At 36.1% G+C, this 17,058-nt stretch overlaps 18 non-coding genes across 18 annotated transcripts; 9 read left to right on the plus strand and 9 right to left on the minus strand.

Annotated features, from left to right (window-relative positions):
• Window positions 1–625: 625 nt before the first annotated feature.
• LOC149129404 (5S ribosomal RNA) lies at window positions 626–744 on the plus strand. The gene has a single exon (XR_016239808.1). It is a non-coding gene; the product is annotated as a 5S ribosomal RNA (ribosomal RNA).
• Window positions 745–1,736: 992 nt separating this feature from the next.
• Window positions 1,737–1,855, minus strand: LOC149129405 (5S ribosomal RNA). The gene has a single exon (XR_016239454.1). It is a non-coding gene; the product is annotated as a 5S ribosomal RNA (ribosomal RNA).
• Window positions 1,856–2,549: 694 nt separating this feature from the next.
• On the plus strand, window positions 2,550–2,668 carry LOC149129406 (5S ribosomal RNA). Its single transcript, XR_016239819.1, has one exon. It is a non-coding gene; the product is annotated as a 5S ribosomal RNA (ribosomal RNA).
• A 960-nt stretch (window positions 2,669–3,628) lies between these two features.
• Window positions 3,629–3,747, minus strand: LOC149129407 (5S ribosomal RNA). Its single transcript, XR_016239465.1, has one exon. It is a non-coding gene; the product is annotated as a 5S ribosomal RNA (ribosomal RNA).
• A 694-nt stretch (window positions 3,748–4,441) lies between these two features.
• LOC149129408 (5S ribosomal RNA) lies at window positions 4,442–4,560 on the plus strand. Its single transcript, XR_016239538.1, has one exon. It is a non-coding gene; the product is annotated as a 5S ribosomal RNA (ribosomal RNA).
• Window positions 4,561–5,481: 921 nt separating this feature from the next.
• LOC149129409 (5S ribosomal RNA) lies at window positions 5,482–5,600 on the minus strand. The gene has a single exon (XR_016239487.1). It is a non-coding gene; the product is annotated as a 5S ribosomal RNA (ribosomal RNA).
• A 694-nt stretch (window positions 5,601–6,294) lies between these two features.
• Window positions 6,295–6,413, plus strand: LOC149129410 (5S ribosomal RNA). The gene has a single exon (XR_016239831.1). It is a non-coding gene; the product is annotated as a 5S ribosomal RNA (ribosomal RNA).
• Window positions 6,414–7,393: 980 nt separating this feature from the next.
• LOC149129411 (5S ribosomal RNA) lies at window positions 7,394–7,512 on the minus strand. Its single transcript, XR_016239455.1, has one exon. It is a non-coding gene; the product is annotated as a 5S ribosomal RNA (ribosomal RNA).
• A 694-nt stretch (window positions 7,513–8,206) lies between these two features.
• LOC149129412 (5S ribosomal RNA) lies at window positions 8,207–8,325 on the plus strand. The gene has a single exon (XR_016239842.1). It is a non-coding gene; the product is annotated as a 5S ribosomal RNA (ribosomal RNA).
• A 960-nt stretch (window positions 8,326–9,285) lies between these two features.
• Window positions 9,286–9,404, minus strand: LOC149129413 (5S ribosomal RNA). The gene has a single exon (XR_016239466.1). It is a non-coding gene; the product is annotated as a 5S ribosomal RNA (ribosomal RNA).
• A 694-nt stretch (window positions 9,405–10,098) lies between these two features.
• Window positions 10,099–10,217, plus strand: LOC149129414 (5S ribosomal RNA). The gene has a single exon (XR_016240012.1). It is a non-coding gene; the product is annotated as a 5S ribosomal RNA (ribosomal RNA).
• Window positions 10,218–11,171: 954 nt separating this feature from the next.
• Window positions 11,172–11,290, minus strand: LOC149129415 (5S ribosomal RNA). The gene has a single exon (XR_016239467.1). It is a non-coding gene; the product is annotated as a 5S ribosomal RNA (ribosomal RNA).
• Window positions 11,291–11,984: 694 nt separating this feature from the next.
• Window positions 11,985–12,103, plus strand: LOC149129416 (5S ribosomal RNA). The gene has a single exon (XR_016239262.1). It is a non-coding gene; the product is annotated as a 5S ribosomal RNA (ribosomal RNA).
• Window positions 12,104–13,041: 938 nt separating this feature from the next.
• LOC149129417 (5S ribosomal RNA) lies at window positions 13,042–13,160 on the minus strand. Its single transcript, XR_016239510.1, has one exon. It is a non-coding gene; the product is annotated as a 5S ribosomal RNA (ribosomal RNA).
• Window positions 13,161–13,854: 694 nt separating this feature from the next.
• Window positions 13,855–13,973, plus strand: LOC149129418 (5S ribosomal RNA). Its single transcript, XR_016239400.1, has one exon. It is a non-coding gene; the product is annotated as a 5S ribosomal RNA (ribosomal RNA).
• A 956-nt stretch (window positions 13,974–14,929) lies between these two features.
• On the minus strand, window positions 14,930–15,048 carry LOC149129419 (5S ribosomal RNA). Its single transcript, XR_016239442.1, has one exon. It is a non-coding gene; the product is annotated as a 5S ribosomal RNA (ribosomal RNA).
• Window positions 15,049–15,742: 694 nt separating this feature from the next.
• On the plus strand, window positions 15,743–15,861 carry LOC149129420 (5S ribosomal RNA). Its single transcript, XR_016239854.1, has one exon. It is a non-coding gene; the product is annotated as a 5S ribosomal RNA (ribosomal RNA).
• Window positions 15,862–16,819: 958 nt separating this feature from the next.
• Window positions 16,820–16,938, minus strand: LOC149129421 (5S ribosomal RNA). The gene has a single exon (XR_016239422.1). It is a non-coding gene; the product is annotated as a 5S ribosomal RNA (ribosomal RNA).
• Window positions 16,939–17,058: the final 120 nt, after the last annotated feature.

Consider the following 17,058-nt stretch of genomic DNA (forward strand, 5'->3'; position numbering starts at 1 on the left):
TATTTTTTTTTCTTTCATTTTGTATATAACTTGGCAATCCTTCGGTAAAAACACATTATCTTTCATCTTCACAGTGCCATCTTAGCGATCTTTCTATAAAAAACAATTTATCGTTCACCTTCACAGTACTGAACAGTTAAACGCTGGCAACAACACTTACTAATCATTCACATCATATACTACTACCTATACATTGCACACTTTAACGACTTATGAACTTTCCCTATTTTCCTTCTCATTCTTACGGTCATTTAAGTTTTTATTTGCTTGGCACCCGTTATACACGTTCATCTTTACCAGAAAACAATTCACATTTTGTGCGCCTGTGCTTTCGAAACAATGTTATTATATGCCGGTGTAATGACGTTATACGACCGTTATATCCATTGGGTCGGATATAAAATAGCACCAATTTATTTACAGATTATACCCAGCATTGATACTGATCGCGCAAATGAGAAATAATGAATATATGTGCGGCCGTATTTTTCGCTTTTCAGCTGCAAAAAAATAAATGTTAAAGCCTCAATTTCTATATAAATTGAAAGAAATCAAATGTTCTGAAAAACAAAATTGCTTTAGTATGATATTATAGAATAAATACATTAAAATTTACTTCCCTGAAGTTTACGGCCATATCACGTTGAAAACACCGGTTCTCGTCCGATCACCGAAGTTAAGCAACATCGAGCCTAGTTAGTACTTAGATGGGTGACCGCTTGGGAACCCTAGGTGCTGTAAGCATTTTTTTTGCTTCTTTTAAAATTTTGTTAAAAATTAATTTAAACAAATTGAATTTTGACAATATAATATGATAAAAGAAAGTGGATTCGATTTACTTTCAATATGAAATACAGACAGCATACGCAGATTAACCAAAATTCAGCGGGTGGGAACCTCTTGTAAGACTACTACTTATCCATGAAACTTGTTGACAGTGATGATCGTGCAGCTGAAAAGTTTTCCCGTGAAGATATTGAAAATAGCTTTCATGTCATGTTCACTGTTGAACAACCATCAACCTGAGAGAACAGGAACAAATAGTGTAAAGCATTCTCTCCCATAATTCAAACGATTTGCATATTCTGTGACTCTATAAAGGGAGATAATAGTTGCGTTAGTTTCTAAAAAAATTCATATGCTTGTTCTGGGAACTGGCAGTGAACTATCTCTTTCAACCTCTCGCATTCGATATGTTTGTAGGGACTGGACCACTAAGCACGAACTTTTAGTCATTGTTTGCAGCTCGCCTTACCGAGGTGCCAGATGATGCCCGTTGGGATGCTTAACTTTTCCAACCACATCGTTCCGGGTTCAGTCCCACTGCGTGGCACCTTGGGCAAGTGTCTTCTACTATAGTCTCGGGACGACCAAAGCCTTATGAGTGGTTTTGGTAGACGGAAACTGAAAGAAGCCCGTCGTATACATGTGTATATATATATATATATATATATATATATATATATATATATATATATATATATATATATATATATATATATATATATATATATATATGTATGTATGTGCGTGTATATGTTTGTGTCTGTTCCCCAACATCGCCTGACAACCGATGGTGGTGTGTATACGTCCCTGTAACTTAGCGGTTCGGCAAAAAGTGGACGATATAATAAGTGCCAGGCTTACAAAGAATAAGTCCTGATGAAAATAAATTGAATAGGCTGTTTTAATGCTTGTTAAAATTTACAGCTTGTGTAAATGAAAAAGAAAACGAATGCTTACAGCACCTAGGGTTCCCCGGCGGTCACCCATCTAAGTACTAACTAGGCTCGATGTTGCTTAACGTCGGTGATCGGACGAGAACCGGTGCTTTCAACGTGATATGGCCGTAAACATCTATACAGTAAATTTTTATCTATTTATTCTATAAACTTATACTAAATCATTTTCATTTTTTAGAATGTATTTTTCTTTCTTTCACTTTGTATATAACTTGGCAATCCTTCGGTAAAAAGACATTATCTTTCATCTTCACAGTGCCATCTTAGCGATCTTTCTATAAAAAACAAATTATCGTTCACCTTCACAGTACTGAACAGTTAAACGCTGGCAACAACACTTACTAATCATTCACATCATATACTACTACCTATACATTGCACACTTTAACGACTTATGAACTTTCCCTATTTTCCTTCTCATTCTTACGGTCATTTAAGTTTTTATTTGCTTGGCACCCGTTATACACGTTCATCTTTACCAGAAAACAATTCACATTTTGTGCGCCTGTGCTTTCGAAACAATGTTATTATATGCCGGTGTAATGACGTTATACGACCGTTATATCCATTGGGTCGGATATAAAATAGCACCAATTTATTTACAGATTATACCCAGCATTGATACTGATCGCGCAAATGAGAAATAATGAATATATGTGCGGCCGCATTTTTCGCTTTTCAGCTGCAAAAAAATAAATGTTAAAGCCTCAATTTCTATATAAATTGAAAGAAATCAAATGTTCTGAAAAACAAAATTGCTTTAGTATGATATTATAGAATAAATACATTAAAATTTACTTCTCTGATGTTTACGGCCATATCACGTTGAAAACACCGGTTCTCGTCCGATCACCGAAGTTAAGCAACATCGAGCCTAGTTAGTACTTAGATGGGTGACCGCTTGGGAACCCTAGGTGCTGTAAGCATTTTTTTTTGCTTTTTTTAAAAATTAATTTAAGCAAATTGAATTTTGACAATGTAATATGATAAAAGAAAGTGGATTCGATTTACTTTCAATATGAAATACAGAAAGCATACGCAGATTAACCAAAATTCAGCGGGTGGGAACCTCTTGTAAGACTACTACTTATCCATGAACCTTGTTGACAGTGATGATCGTGCAGCTGAAAAGTTTTCCCGTGAAGATATTGAAAATAGCTTTCATGTCATGTTCACTGTTGAACAACCATCAACCTGAGAGAACAGGAACAAATAGTGTAAAGCATTCTCTCCCATAATTCAAACGATTTGCATATTCTGTGACTCTATAAAGGGAGATAATAGTTGCGTTAGTTTCTTAAAAAATTCATATGCTTGTTCTGGGAACTAGCAGTGAACTATCTCTTTCAACCTCTGGCATTCGATATGTTTGTAGGGAATGGACCACTAAGCACGAACTTTTAGTCATTGTTTGCAGCTCGCCTTACCGAGGTGGCAGATGATGCCCGTTGGGATGCTTAACTTTTCCAACCACATGGTTCCGGGTTCAGTCCCACTGCGTGGCACCTTGGGCAAGTGTCTTCTACTATAGTCTCGGGACGACCAAAGCTTTATGAGTGGTTTTCGTAGACGGAAACTGAAAGAAGCCCGTCGTATACATGTGTATATATATATATATATATATATATATATATATATATATATATATATATATATATATATATATATGTATGTATGTGCGTGTATATGTTTGTGTCTGTTCCCCAACATCGCCTGACAACCGATGGTGGTGTGTATACGTCCCTGTAACTTAGCGGTTCGGCAAAAAGTGGACGATATAATAAGTGCCAGGCTTACAAAGAATAAGTCCTGGTGAAAATAAATTGAATCCGCTGTTTTAATGCTTGTTAAAATTTACAGCTTGTGTAAATGAAAAAGAAAACGAATGCTTACAGCACCTAGGGTTCCCAAGCGGTCACCCATCTAAGTACTAACTAGGCTCGATGTTACTTAACGTCGGTGATCGGACGAGAACCGGTGCTTTCAACGTGATATGGCCGTAAACATCTATACAGTAAATTTTTATCTATTTATTCTATAAACTTATACTAAATCATTTTCATTTTTTAGAATGTATTTTTCTTTCTTTCACTTTGTATATAACTTGGCAATCCTTCGGTAAAAAGACATTATCTTTCATCTTCACAGTGCCATCTTAGCGATCTTTCTATAAAAAACAAATTATCGTTCACCTTCACAGTACTGAACAGTTAAACGCTGGCAACAACACTTACTAATCATTCACATCATATACTACTACCTATACATTGCACACTTTAACGACTTATGAACTTTCCCTATTTTCCTTCTCATTCTTACGGTCATTTAAGTTTTTATTTGCTTGGCACCCGTTATACACGTTCATCTTTACCAGAAAACAATTCACATTTTGTGCGCCTGTGCTTTCGAAACAATGTTATTATATGCCGGTGTAATGACGTTATACGACCGTTATATCCATTGGGTCGGATATAAAATAGCACCAATTTATTTACAGATTATACCCAGCATTGATACTGATCGCGCAAATGAGAAATAATGAATATATGTGCGGCCGTATTTTTCGCTTTTCAGCTGCAAAAAAATAAATGTTAAAGCCTCAATTTCTATATAAATTGAAAGAAATCAAATGTTCTGAAAAACAAAATTGCTTTAGTATGATATTATAGAATAAATACATTAAAATTTACTTCTCTGATGTTTACGGCCATATCACGTTGAAAACACCGGTTCTCGTCCGAACACCGAAGTTAAGCAACATCGAGCCTAGTTAGTACTTAGATGGGTGACCGCTTGGGAACCCTAGGTGCTGTAAGCATTTTTTTTGCTTTTTTAAAAAATTAATTTAAACAAATTGAATTTTGACAATGTAATATGATAAAAGAAAGTGGATTCGATTTACTTTCAATATGAAATACAGAAAGCATACGCAGATTAACCAAAATTCAGCGGGTGGGAACCTCTTGTAAGACTACTACTTATCCATGAAACTTGTTGACAGTGATGATCGTGCAGCTGAAAAGTTTTCCCGTGAAGATATTGAAAATAGCTTTCATGTCATGTTCACTGTTGAACAACCATCAACCTGAGAGAACAGGAACAAATAGTGTAAAGCATTCTCTCCCATAATTCAAACGATTTGCATATTCTGTGACTCTATAAAGGGAGATAATAGTTGCGTTAGTTTCTTAAAAAATTCATATGCTTGTTCTGGGAACTGGCAGTGAACTATCTCTTTCAACCTCTGGCATTCGATATGTTTGTAGGGACTGGACCACTAAGCACGAACTTTTAGTCATTGTTTGCAGCTCGCCTTACCGAGGTGCCAGATGATGCCCGTTGGGATGCTTAACTTTTCCAACCACATGGTTCCGGGTTCAGTCCCACTGCGTGGCACCTTGGGCAAGTGTCTTCTACTATAGTCTCGGGACGACCAAAGCTTTATGAGTGGTTTTGGTAGACGGAAACTGAAAGAAGCCCGTCGTATACATGTGTATATATATATATATATATATATATATGTATGTATGTGCGTGTATATGTTTGTGTCTGTTCCCCAACATCGCCTGACAACCGATGGTGGTGTGTATACGTCCCTGTAACTTAGCGGTTCGGCAAAAAGTGGACGATATAATAAGTGCCAGGCTTACAAAGAATAAGTCCTGATGAAAATAAATTGAATCCGCTGTTTTAATGCTTGTTAAAATTTACAGCTTGTGTAAATGAAAAAGAAAAAGAATGCTTACAGCACCTAGGGTTCCCAAGCGGTCACCCATCTAAGTACTAACTAGGCTCGATGTTGCTTAACGTCGGTGATCGGACGAGAACCGGTGCTTTCAACGTGATATGGCCGTTAACATCTATACCGTAAATTTTTACCTATTTATTCTATAAACTTATACTAAATCATTTTCATTTTTTAGAATGTATTTTTTTTTCTTTCATTTTGTATATAACTTGGCAATCCTTCGGTAAAAACACATTATCTTTCATCTTCACAGTGCCATCTTAGCGATCTTTCTATAAAAAACAATTTATCGTTCACCTTCACAGTACTGAACAGTTAAACGCTGGCAACAACACTTACTAATCATTCACATCATATACTACTACCTATACATTGCACACTTTAACGACTTATGAACTTTCCCTATTTTCCTTCTCATTCTTACGGTCATTTAAGTTTTTATTTGCTTGGCACCCGTTATACACGTTCATCTTTACCAGAAAACAATTCACATTTTGTGCGCCTGTGCTTTCGAAACAATGTTATTATATGCCGGTGTAATGACGTTATACGACCGTTATATCCATTGGGTCGGATATAAAATAGCACCAATTTATTTACAGATTATACCCAGCATTGATACTGATCGCGCAAATGAGAAATAATGAATATATGTGCGGCCGTATTTTTCGCTTTTCAGCTGCAAAAAAATAAATGTTAAAGCCTCAATTTCTATATAAATTGAAAGAAATCAAATGTTCTGAAAAACAAAATTGCTTTAGTATGATATTATAGAATAAATACATTAAAATTTACTTCCCTGAAGTTTACGGCCATATCACGTTGAAAACACCGGTTCTCGTCCGATCACCGAAGTTAAGCAACATCGAGCCTAGTTAGTACTTAGATGGGTGACCGCTTGGGAACCCTAGGTGCTGTAAGCATTTTTTTTGCTTCTTTTAAAATTTTGTTAAAAATTAATTTAAACAAATTGAATTTTGACAATATAATATGATAAAAGAAAGTGGATTCGATTTACTTTCAATATGAAATACAGACAGCATACGCAGATTAACCAAAATTCAGCGGGTGGGAACCTCTTGTAAGACTACTACTTATCCATGAAACTTGTTGACAGTGATGATCGTGCAGCTGAAAAGTTTTCCCGTGAAGATATTGAAAATAGCTTTCATGTCATGTTCACTGTTGAACAACCATCAACCTGAGAGAACAGGAACAAATAGTGTAAAGCATTCTCTCCCATAATTCAAACGATTTGCATATTCTGTGACTCTATAAAGGGAGATAATAGTTGCGTTAGTTTCTAAAAAAATTCATATGCTTGTTCTGGGAACTGGCAGTGAACTATCTCTTTCAACCTCTCGCATTCGATATGTTTGTAGGGACTGGACCACTAAGCACGAACTTTTAGTCATTGTTTGCAGCTCGCCTTACCGAGGTGCCAGATGATGCCCGTTGGGATGCTTAACTTTTCCAACCACATCGTTCCGGGTTCAGTCCCACTGCGTGGCACCTTGGGCAAGTGTCTTCTACTATAGTCTCGGGACGACCAAAGCCTTATGAGTGGTTTTGGTAGACGGAAACTGAAAGAAGCCCGTCGTATACATGTGTATATATATATATATATATATATATATATATATATATATATATATATATATATATATATATATATATATATATATGTATGTATGTGCGTGTATATGTTTGTGTCTGTTCCCCAACATCGCCTGACAACCGATGGTGGTGTGTATACGTCCCTGTAACTTAGCGGTTCGGCAAAAAGTGGACGATATAATAAGTGCCAGGCTTACAAAGAATAAGTCCTGATGAAAATAAATTGAATAGGCTGTTTTAATGCTTGTTAAAATTTACAGCTTGTGTAAATGAAAAAGAAAACGAATGCTTACAGCACCTAGGGTTCCCCGGCGGTCACCCATCTAAGTACTAACTAGGCTCGATGTTGCTTAACGTCGGTGATCGGACGAGAACCGGTGCTTTCAACGTGATATGGCCGTAAACATCTATACAGTAAATTTTTATCTATTTATTCTATAAACTTATACTAAATCATTTTCATTTTTTAGAATGTATTTTTCTTTCTTTCACTTTGTATATAACTTGGCAATCCTTCGGTAAAAAGACATTATCTTTCATCTTCACAGTGCCATCTTAGCGATCTTTCTATAAAAAACAAATTATCGTTCACCTTCACAGTACTGAACAGTTAAACGCTGGCAACAACACTTACTAATCATTCACATCATATACTACTACCTATACATTGCACACTTTAACGACTTATGAACTTTCCCTATTTTCCTTCTCATTCTTACGGTCATTTAAGTTTTTATTTGCTTGGCACCCGTTATACACGTTCATCTTTACCAGAAAACAATTCACATTTTGTGCGCCTGTGCTTTCGAAACAATGTTATTATATGCCGGTGTAATGACGTTATACGACCGTTATATCCATTGGGTCGGATATAAAATAGCACCAATTTATTTACAGATTATACCCAGCATTGATACTGATCGCGCAAATGAGAAATAATGAATATATGTGCGGCCGCATTTTTCGCTTTTCAGCTGCAAAAAAATAAATGTTAAAGCCTCAATTTCTATATAAATTGAAAGAAATCAAATGTTCTGAAAAACAAAATTGCTTTAGTATGATATTATAGAATAAATACATTAAAATTTACTTCTCTGATGTTTACGGCCATATCACGTTGAAAACACCGGTTCTCGTCCGATCACCGAAGTTAAGCAACATCGAGCCTAGTTAGTACTTAGATGGGTGACCGCTTGGGAACCCTAGGTGCTGTAAGCATTTTTTTTTGCTTTTTTTAAAAATTAATTTAAGCAAATTGAATTTTGACAATGTAATATGATAAAAGAAAGTGGATTCGATTTACTTTCAATATGAAATACAGAAAGCATACGCAGATTAACCAAAATTCAGCGGGTGGGAACCTCTTGTAAGACTACTACTTATCCATGAACCTTGTTGACAGTGATGATCGTGCAGCTGAAAAGTTTTCCCGTGAAGATATTGAAAATAGCTTTCATGTCATGTTCACTGTTGAACAACCATCAACCTGAGAGAACAGGAACAAATAGTGTAAAGCATTCTCTCCCATAATTCAAACGATTTGCATATTCTGTGACTCTATAAAGGGAGATAATAGTTGCGTTAGTTTCTTAAAAAATTCATATGCTTGTTCTGGGAACTAGCAGTGAACTATCTCTTTCAACCTCTGGCATTCGATATGTTTGTAGGGAATGGACCACTAAGCACGAACTTTTAGTCATTGTTTGCAGCTCGCCTTACCGAGGTGGCAGATGATGCCCGTTGGGATGCTTAACTTTTCCAACCACATGGTTCCGGGTTCAGTCCCACTGCGTGGCACCTTGGGCAAGTGTCTTCTACTATAGTCTCGGGACGACCAAAGCTTTATGAGTGGTTTTCGTAGACGGAAACTGAAAGAAGCCCGTCGTATACATGTGTATATATATATATATATATATATATATATATATATATATATATATATATATATATATATATATATGTATGTATGTGCGTGTATATGTTTGTGTCTGTTCCCCAACATCGCCTGACAACCGATGGTGGTGTGTATACGTCCCTGTAACTTAGCGGTTCGGCAAAAAGTGGACGATATAATAAGTGCCAGGCTTACAAAGAATAAGTCCTGGTGAAAATAAATTGAATCCGCTGTTTTAATGCTTGTTAAAATTTACAGCTTGTGTAAATGAAAAAGAAAACGAATGCTTACAGCACCTAGGGTTCCCAAGCGGTCACCCATCTAAGTACTAACTAGGCTCGATGTTACTTAACGTCGGTGATCGGACGAGAACCGGTGCTTTCAACGTGATATGGCCGTAAACATCTATACAGTAAATTTTTATCTATTTATTCTATAAACTTATACTAAATCATTTTCATTTTTTAGAATGTATTTTTCTTTCTTTCACTTTGTATATAACTTGGCAATCCTTCGGTAAAAAGACATTATCTTTCATCTTCACAGTGCCATCTTAGCGATCTTTCTATAAAAAACAAATTATCGTTCACCTTCACAGTACTGAACAGTTAAACGCTGGCAACAACACTTACTAATCATTCACATCATATACTACTACCTATACATTGCACACTTTAACGACTTATGAACTTTCCCTATTTTCCTTCTCATTCTTACGGTCATTTAAGTTTTTATTTGCTTGGCACCCGTTATACACGTTCATCTTTACCAGAAAACAATTCACATTTTGTGCGCCTGTGCTTTCGAAACAATGTTATTATATGCCGGTGTAATGACGTTATACGACCGTTATATCCATTGGGTCGGATATAAAATAGCACCAATTTATTTACAGATTATACCCAGCATTGATACTGATCGCGCAAATGAGAAATAATGAATATATGTGCGGCCGCATTTTTCGCTTTTCAGCTGCAAAAAAATAAATGTTAAAGCCTCAATTTCTATATAAATTGAAAGAAATCAAATGTTCTGAAAAACAAAATTGCTTTAGTATGATATTATAGAATAAATACATTAAAATTTACTTCTCTGATGTTTACGGCCATATCACGTTGAAAACGCCGGTTCTCGTCCGATCACCGAAGTTAAGCAACATCGAGCCTAGTTAGTACTTAGATGGGTGACCGCTTGGGAACCCTAGGTGCTGTAAGCATTTTTTTTTGCTTTTTTTAAAAATTAATTTAAGCAAATTGAATTTTGACAATGTAATATGATAAAAGAAAGTGGATTCGATTTACTTTCAATATGAAATACAGAAAGCATACGCAGATTAACCAAAATTCAGCGGGTGGGAACCTCTTGTAAGACTACTACTTATCCATGAACCTTGTTGACAGTGATGATCGTGCAGCTGAAAAGTTTTCCCGTGAAGATATTGAAAATAGCTTTCATGTCATGTTCACTGTTGAACAACCATCAACCTGAGAGAACAGGAACAAATAGTGTAAAGCATTCTCTCCCATAATTCAAACGATTTGCATATTCTGTGACTCTATAAAGGGAGATAATAGTTGCGTTAGTTTCTTAAAAAATTCATATGCTTGTTCTGGGAACTAGCAGTGAACTATCTCTTTCAACCTCTGGCATTCGATATGTTTGTAGGGAATGGACCACTAAGCACGAACTTTTAGTCATTGTTTGCAGCTCGCCTTACCGAGGTGGCAGATGATGCCCGTTGGGATGCTTAACTTTTCCAACCACATGGTTCCGGGTTCAGTCCCACTGCGTGGCACCTTGGGCAAGTGTCTTCTACTATAGTCTCGGGACGACCAAAGCTTTATGAGTGGTTTTCGTAGACGGAAACTGAAAGAAGCCCGTCGTATACATGTGTATATATATATATATATATATATATATATATATATATATATATATATATATATATATATGTATGTATGTGCGTGTATATGTTTGTGTCTGTTCCCCAACATCGCCTGACAACCGATGGTGGTGTGTATACGTCCCTGTAACTTAGCGGTTCGGCAAAAAGTGGACGATATAATAAGTGCCAGGCTTACAAAGAATAAGTCCTGGTGAAAATAAATTGAATCCGCTGTTTTAATGCTTGTTAAAATTTACAGCTTGTGTAAATGAAAAAGAAAACGAATGCTTACAGCACCTAGGGTTCCCAAGCGGTCACCCATCTAAGTACTAACTAGGCTCGATGTTACTTAACGTCGGTGATCGGACGAGAACCGGTGCTTTCAACGTGATATGGCCGTAAACATCTATACAGTAAATTTTTATCTATTTATTCTATAAACTTATACTAAATCATTTTCATTTTTTAGAATGTATTTTTCTTTCTTTCACTTTGTATATAACTTGGCAATCCTTCGGTAAAAAGACATTATCTTTCATCTTCACAGTGCCATCTTAGCGATCTTTCTATAAAAAACAAATTATCGTTCACCTTCACAGTACTGAACAGTTAAACGCTGGCAACAACACTTACTAATCATTCACATCATATACTACTACCTATACATTGCACACTTTAACGACTTATGAACTTTCCCTATTTTCCTTCTCATTCTTACGGTCATTTAAGTTTTTATTTGCTTGGCACCCGTTATACACGTTCATCTTTACCAGAAAACAATTCACATTTTGTGCGCCTGTGCTTTCGAAACAATGTTATTATATGCCGGTGTAATGACGTTATACGACCGTTATATCCATTGGGTCGGATATAAAATAGCACCAATTTATTTACAGATTATACCCAGCATTGATACTGATCGCGCAAATGAGAAATAATGAATATATGTGCGGCCGCATTTTTCGCTTTTCAGCTGCAAAAAAATAAATGTTAAAGCCTCAATTTCTATATAAATTGAAAGAAATCAAATGTTCTGAAAAACAAAATTGCTTTAGTATGATATTATAGAATAAATACATTAAAATTTACTTCTCTGATGTTTACGGCCATATCACGTTGAAAATACCGGTTCTCGTCCGATCACCGAAGTTAAGCAACATCGAGCCTAGTTAGTACTTAGATGGGTGACCGCTTGGGAACCCTAGGTGCTGTAAGCATTTTTTTTTGCTTTTTTTAAAAATTAATTTAAGCAAATTGAATTTTGACAATGTAATATGATAAAAGAAAGTGGATTCGATTTACTTTCAATATGAAATACAGAAAGCATACGCAGATTAACCAAAATTCAGCGGGTGGGAACCTCTTGTAAGACTACTACTTATCCATGAACCTTGTTGACAGTGATGATCGTGCAGCTGAAAAGTTTTCCCGTGAAGATATTGAAAATAGCTTTCATGTCATGTTCACTGTTGAACAACCATCAACCTGAGAGAACAGGAACAAATAGTGTAAAGCATTCTCTCCCATAATTCAAACGATTTGCATATTCTGTGACTCTATAAAGGGAGATAATAGTTGCGTTAGTTTCTTAAAAAATTCATATGCTTGTTCTGGGAACTAGCATTGAACTATCTCTTTCAACCTCTGGCATTCGATATGTTTGTAGGGAATGGACCACTAAGCACGAACTTTTAGTCATTGTTTGCAGCTCGCCTTACCGAGGTGGCAGATGATGCCCGTTGGGATGCTTAACTTTTCCAACCACATGGTTCCGGGTTCAGTCCCACTGCGTGGCACCTTGGGCAAGTGTCTTCTACTATAGTCTCGGGACGACCAAAGCTTTATGAGTGGTTTTCGTAGACGGAAACTGAAAGAAGCCCGTCGTATACATGTGTATATATATATATATATATATATATATATATATATATATATATGTATGTATGTGCGTGTATATGTTTGTGTCTGTTCCCCAACATCGCCTGACAACCGATGGTGGTGTGTATACGTCCCTGTAACATAGCGGTTCGGCAAAAAGTGGACGATATAATAAGTGCCAGGCTTACAAAGAATAAGTCCTGGTGAAAATAAATTGAATCCGCTGTTTTAATGCTTGTTAAAATTTACAGCTTGTGTAAATGAAAAAGAAAACGAATGCTTACAGCACCTAGGGTGCCCAAGCGGTCACCCATCTAAGTACTAACTAGGCTCGATGTTGCTTAACGTCGGTGATCGGACGAGAACCGGTGCTTTCAACGTGATATGGCCGTAAACATCTATACAGTAAATTTTTATCTATTTATTCTATAAACTTATACTAAATCATTTTCATTTTTTAGAATGTATTTTTCTTTCTTTCACTTTGTATATAACTTGGCAATCCTTCGGTAAAAAGACATTATCTTTCATCTTCACAGTGCCATCTTAGCGATCTTTCTATAAAAAACAAATTATCGTTCACCTTCACAGTACTGAACAGTTAAACGCTGGCAACAACACTTACTAATCATTCACATCATATACTACTACCTATACATTGCACACTTTAACGACTTATGAACTTTCCCTATTTTCCTTCTCATTCTTACGGTCATTTAAGTTTTTATTTGCTTGGCACCCGTTATACACGTTCATCTTTACCAGAAAACAATTCACATTTTGTGCGCCTGTGCTTTCGAAACAATGTTATTATATGCCGGTGTAATGACGTTATACGACCGTTATATCCATTGGGTCGGATATAAAATAGCACCAATTTATTTACAGATTATACCCAGCATTGATACTGATCGCGCAAATGAGAAATAATGAATATATGTGCGGCCGCATTTTTCGCTTTTCAGCTGCAAAAAAATAAATGTTAAAGCCTCAATTTCTATATAAATTGAAAGAAATCAAATGTTCTGAAAAACAAAATTGCTTTAGTATGATATTATAGAATAAATACATTAAAATTTACTTCTCTGATGTTTACGGCCATATCACGTTGAAAACACCGGTTCTCGTCCGATCACCGAAATTAAGCAACATCGAGCCTAGTTAGTACTTAGATGGGTGACCGCTTGGGAACCCTAGGTGCTGTAAGCATTTTTTTTTGCTTTTTTTAAAAATTAATTTAAGCAAATTGAATTTTGACAATGTAATATGATAAAAGAAAGTGGATTCGATTTACTTTCAATATGAAATACAGAAAGCATACGCAGATTAACCAAAATTCAGCGGGTGGGAACCTCTTGTAAGACTACTACTTATCCATGAACCTTGTTGACAGTGATGATCGTGCAGCTGAAAAGTTTTCCCGTGAAGATATTGAAAATAGCTTTCATGTCATGTTCACTGTTGAACAACCATCAACCTGAGAGAACAGGAACAAATAGTGTAAAGCATTCTCTCCCATAATTCAAACGATTTGCATATTCTGTGACTCTATAAAGGGAGATAATAGTTGCGTTAGTTTCTTAAAAAATTCATATGCTTGTTCTGGGAACTAGCAGTGAACTATCTCTTTCAACCTCTGGCATTCGATATGTTTGTAGGGAATGGACCACTAAGCACGAACTTTTAGTCATTGTTTGCAGCTCGCCTTACCGAGGTGGCAGATGATGCCCGTTGGGATGCTTAACTTTTCCAACCACATGGTTCCGGGTTCAGTCCCACTGCGTGGCACCTTGGGCAAGTGTCTTCTACTATAGTCTCGGGACGACCAAAGCTTTATGAGTGGTTTTCGTAGACGGAAACTGAAAGAAGCCCGTCGTATACATGTGTATATATATATATATATATATATATATATATATATATATATATATATATATATATATATATGTATGTATGTGCGTGTATATGTTTGTGTCTGTTCCCCAACATCGCCTGACAACCGATGGTGGTGTGTATACGTCCCTGTAACATAGCGGTTCGGCAAAAAGTGGACGATATAATAAGTGCCAGGCTTACAAAGAATAAGTCCTGGTGAAAATAAATTGAATCCGCTGTTTTAATGCTTGTTAAAATTTACAGCTTGTGTAAATGAAAAAGAAAACGAATGCTTACAGCACCTAGGGTTCCCAAGCGGTCACCCATCTAAGTACTAACTAGGCTCGATGTTGCTTAACGTCGGTGATCGGACGAGAACCGGTGATTTCAACGTGATATGGCCGTAAACATCTATACAGTAAATTTTTATCTATTTATTCTATAAACTTATACTAAATCATTTTCATTTTTTAGAATGTATTTTTCTTTCTTTCACTTTGTATATAACTTGGCAATCCTTCGGTAAAAAGACATTATCTTTCATCTTCACAGTGCCATCTTAGCGATCTTTCTATAAAAAACAAATTATCGTTCACCTTCACAGTACTGAACAGTTAAACGCTGGCAACAACACTTACTAATCATTCACATCATATACTACTACCTATACATTGCACACTTTAACGACTTATGAACTTTCCCTATTTTCCTTCTCATTCTTACGGTCATTTAAGTTTTTATTTGCTTGGCACCCGTTATACACGTTCATCTTTACCAGAAAACAATTCACATTTTGTGCGCCTGTGCTTTCGAAACAATGTTATTATATGCCGGTGTAATGACGTTATACGACCGTTATATCCATTGGGTCGGATATAAAATAGCACCAATTTATTTACAGATTATACCCAGCATTGATACTGATCGCGCAAATGAGAAATAATGAATATATGTGCGGCCGTATTTTTCGCTTTTCAGCTGCAAAAAAATAAATGTTAAAGCCTCAATTTCTATATAAATTGAAAGAAATCAAATGTTCTGAAAAACAAAATTGCTTTAGTATGATATTATAGAATAAATACATTAAAATTTACTTCTCTGATGTTTACGGCCATATCACGTTGAAAACACCGGTTCTCGTCCGATCACCGAAGTTAAGCAACATCGAGCCTAGTTAGTACTTAGATGGGTGACCGCTTGGGAACCCTAGGTGCTGTAAGCATTTTTTTTTGCTTTTTTTAAAAATTAATTTAAGCAAATTGAATTTTGACAATGTAATATGATAAAAGAAAGTGGATTCGATTTACTTTCAATATGAAATACAGAAAGCATACGCAGATTAACCAAAATTCAGCGGGTGGGAACCTCTTGTAAGACTACTACTTATCCATGAACCTTGTTGACAGTGATGATCGTGCAGCTGAAAAGTTTTCCCGTGAAGATATTGAAAATAGCTTTCATGTCATGTTCACTGTTGAACAACCATCAACCTGAGAGAACAGGAACAAATAGTGTAAAGCATTCTCTCCCATAATTCAAACGATTTGCATATTCTGTGACTCTATAAAGGGAGATAATAGTTGCGTTAGTTTCTAAAAAAATTCATATGCTTGTTCTGGGAACTAGCAGTGAACTATCTCTTTCAACCTCTGGCATTCGATATGTTTGTAGGGAATGGACCACTAAGCACGAACTTTTAGTCATTGTTTGCAGCTCGCCTTACCGAGGTGGCAGATGATGCCCGTTGGGATGCTTAACTTTTCCAACCACATGGTTCCGGGTTCAGTCCCACTGCGTGGCACCTTGGGCAAGTGTCTTCTACTATAGTCTCGGGACGACCAAAGCTTTATGAGTGGTTTTCGTAGACGGAAACTGAAAGAAGCCCGTCGTATACATGTGTATATATATATATATATATATATATATATATATATATATATATATATATATATATATATATATGTATGTATGTGCGTGTATATGTTTGTGTCTGTTCCCCAACATCGCCTGACAACCGATGGTGGTGTGTATACGTCCCTGTAACATAGCGGTTCAGCAAAAAGTGGACGATATAATAAGTGCCAGGCTTACAAAGAATAAGTCCTGATGAAAATAAATTGAATAGGCTGTTTTAATGCTTGTTAAAATTTACAGCTTGTGTAAATGAAAAAGAAAACGAATGCTTACAGCACCTAGGGTTCCCAAGCGGTCACCCATCTAAGTACTAATTAGGCTCGATGTTGCTTAACGTCGGTGATCGGACGAGAACCGGTGCTTTCAACGTGATATGGCCGTAAACATCTATACAGTAAATTTTTATCTATTTATTCTATAAACTTATACTAAATCATTTTCATTTTTTAGAATGTATTTTTCTTTCTTTCACTTTGTATATAACTTGGCAATCCTTCGGTAAAAA

Source organism: Octopus bimaculoides, unplaced genomic scaffold (genome assembly GCF_046866305.1).
Source record: "Octopus bimaculoides isolate indiv1 unplaced genomic scaffold, ASM4686630v1 contig39, whole genome shotgun sequence".
Taxonomy (NCBI): Eukaryota; Metazoa; Mollusca; class Cephalopoda; order Octopoda; family Octopodidae; genus Octopus; species Octopus bimaculoides.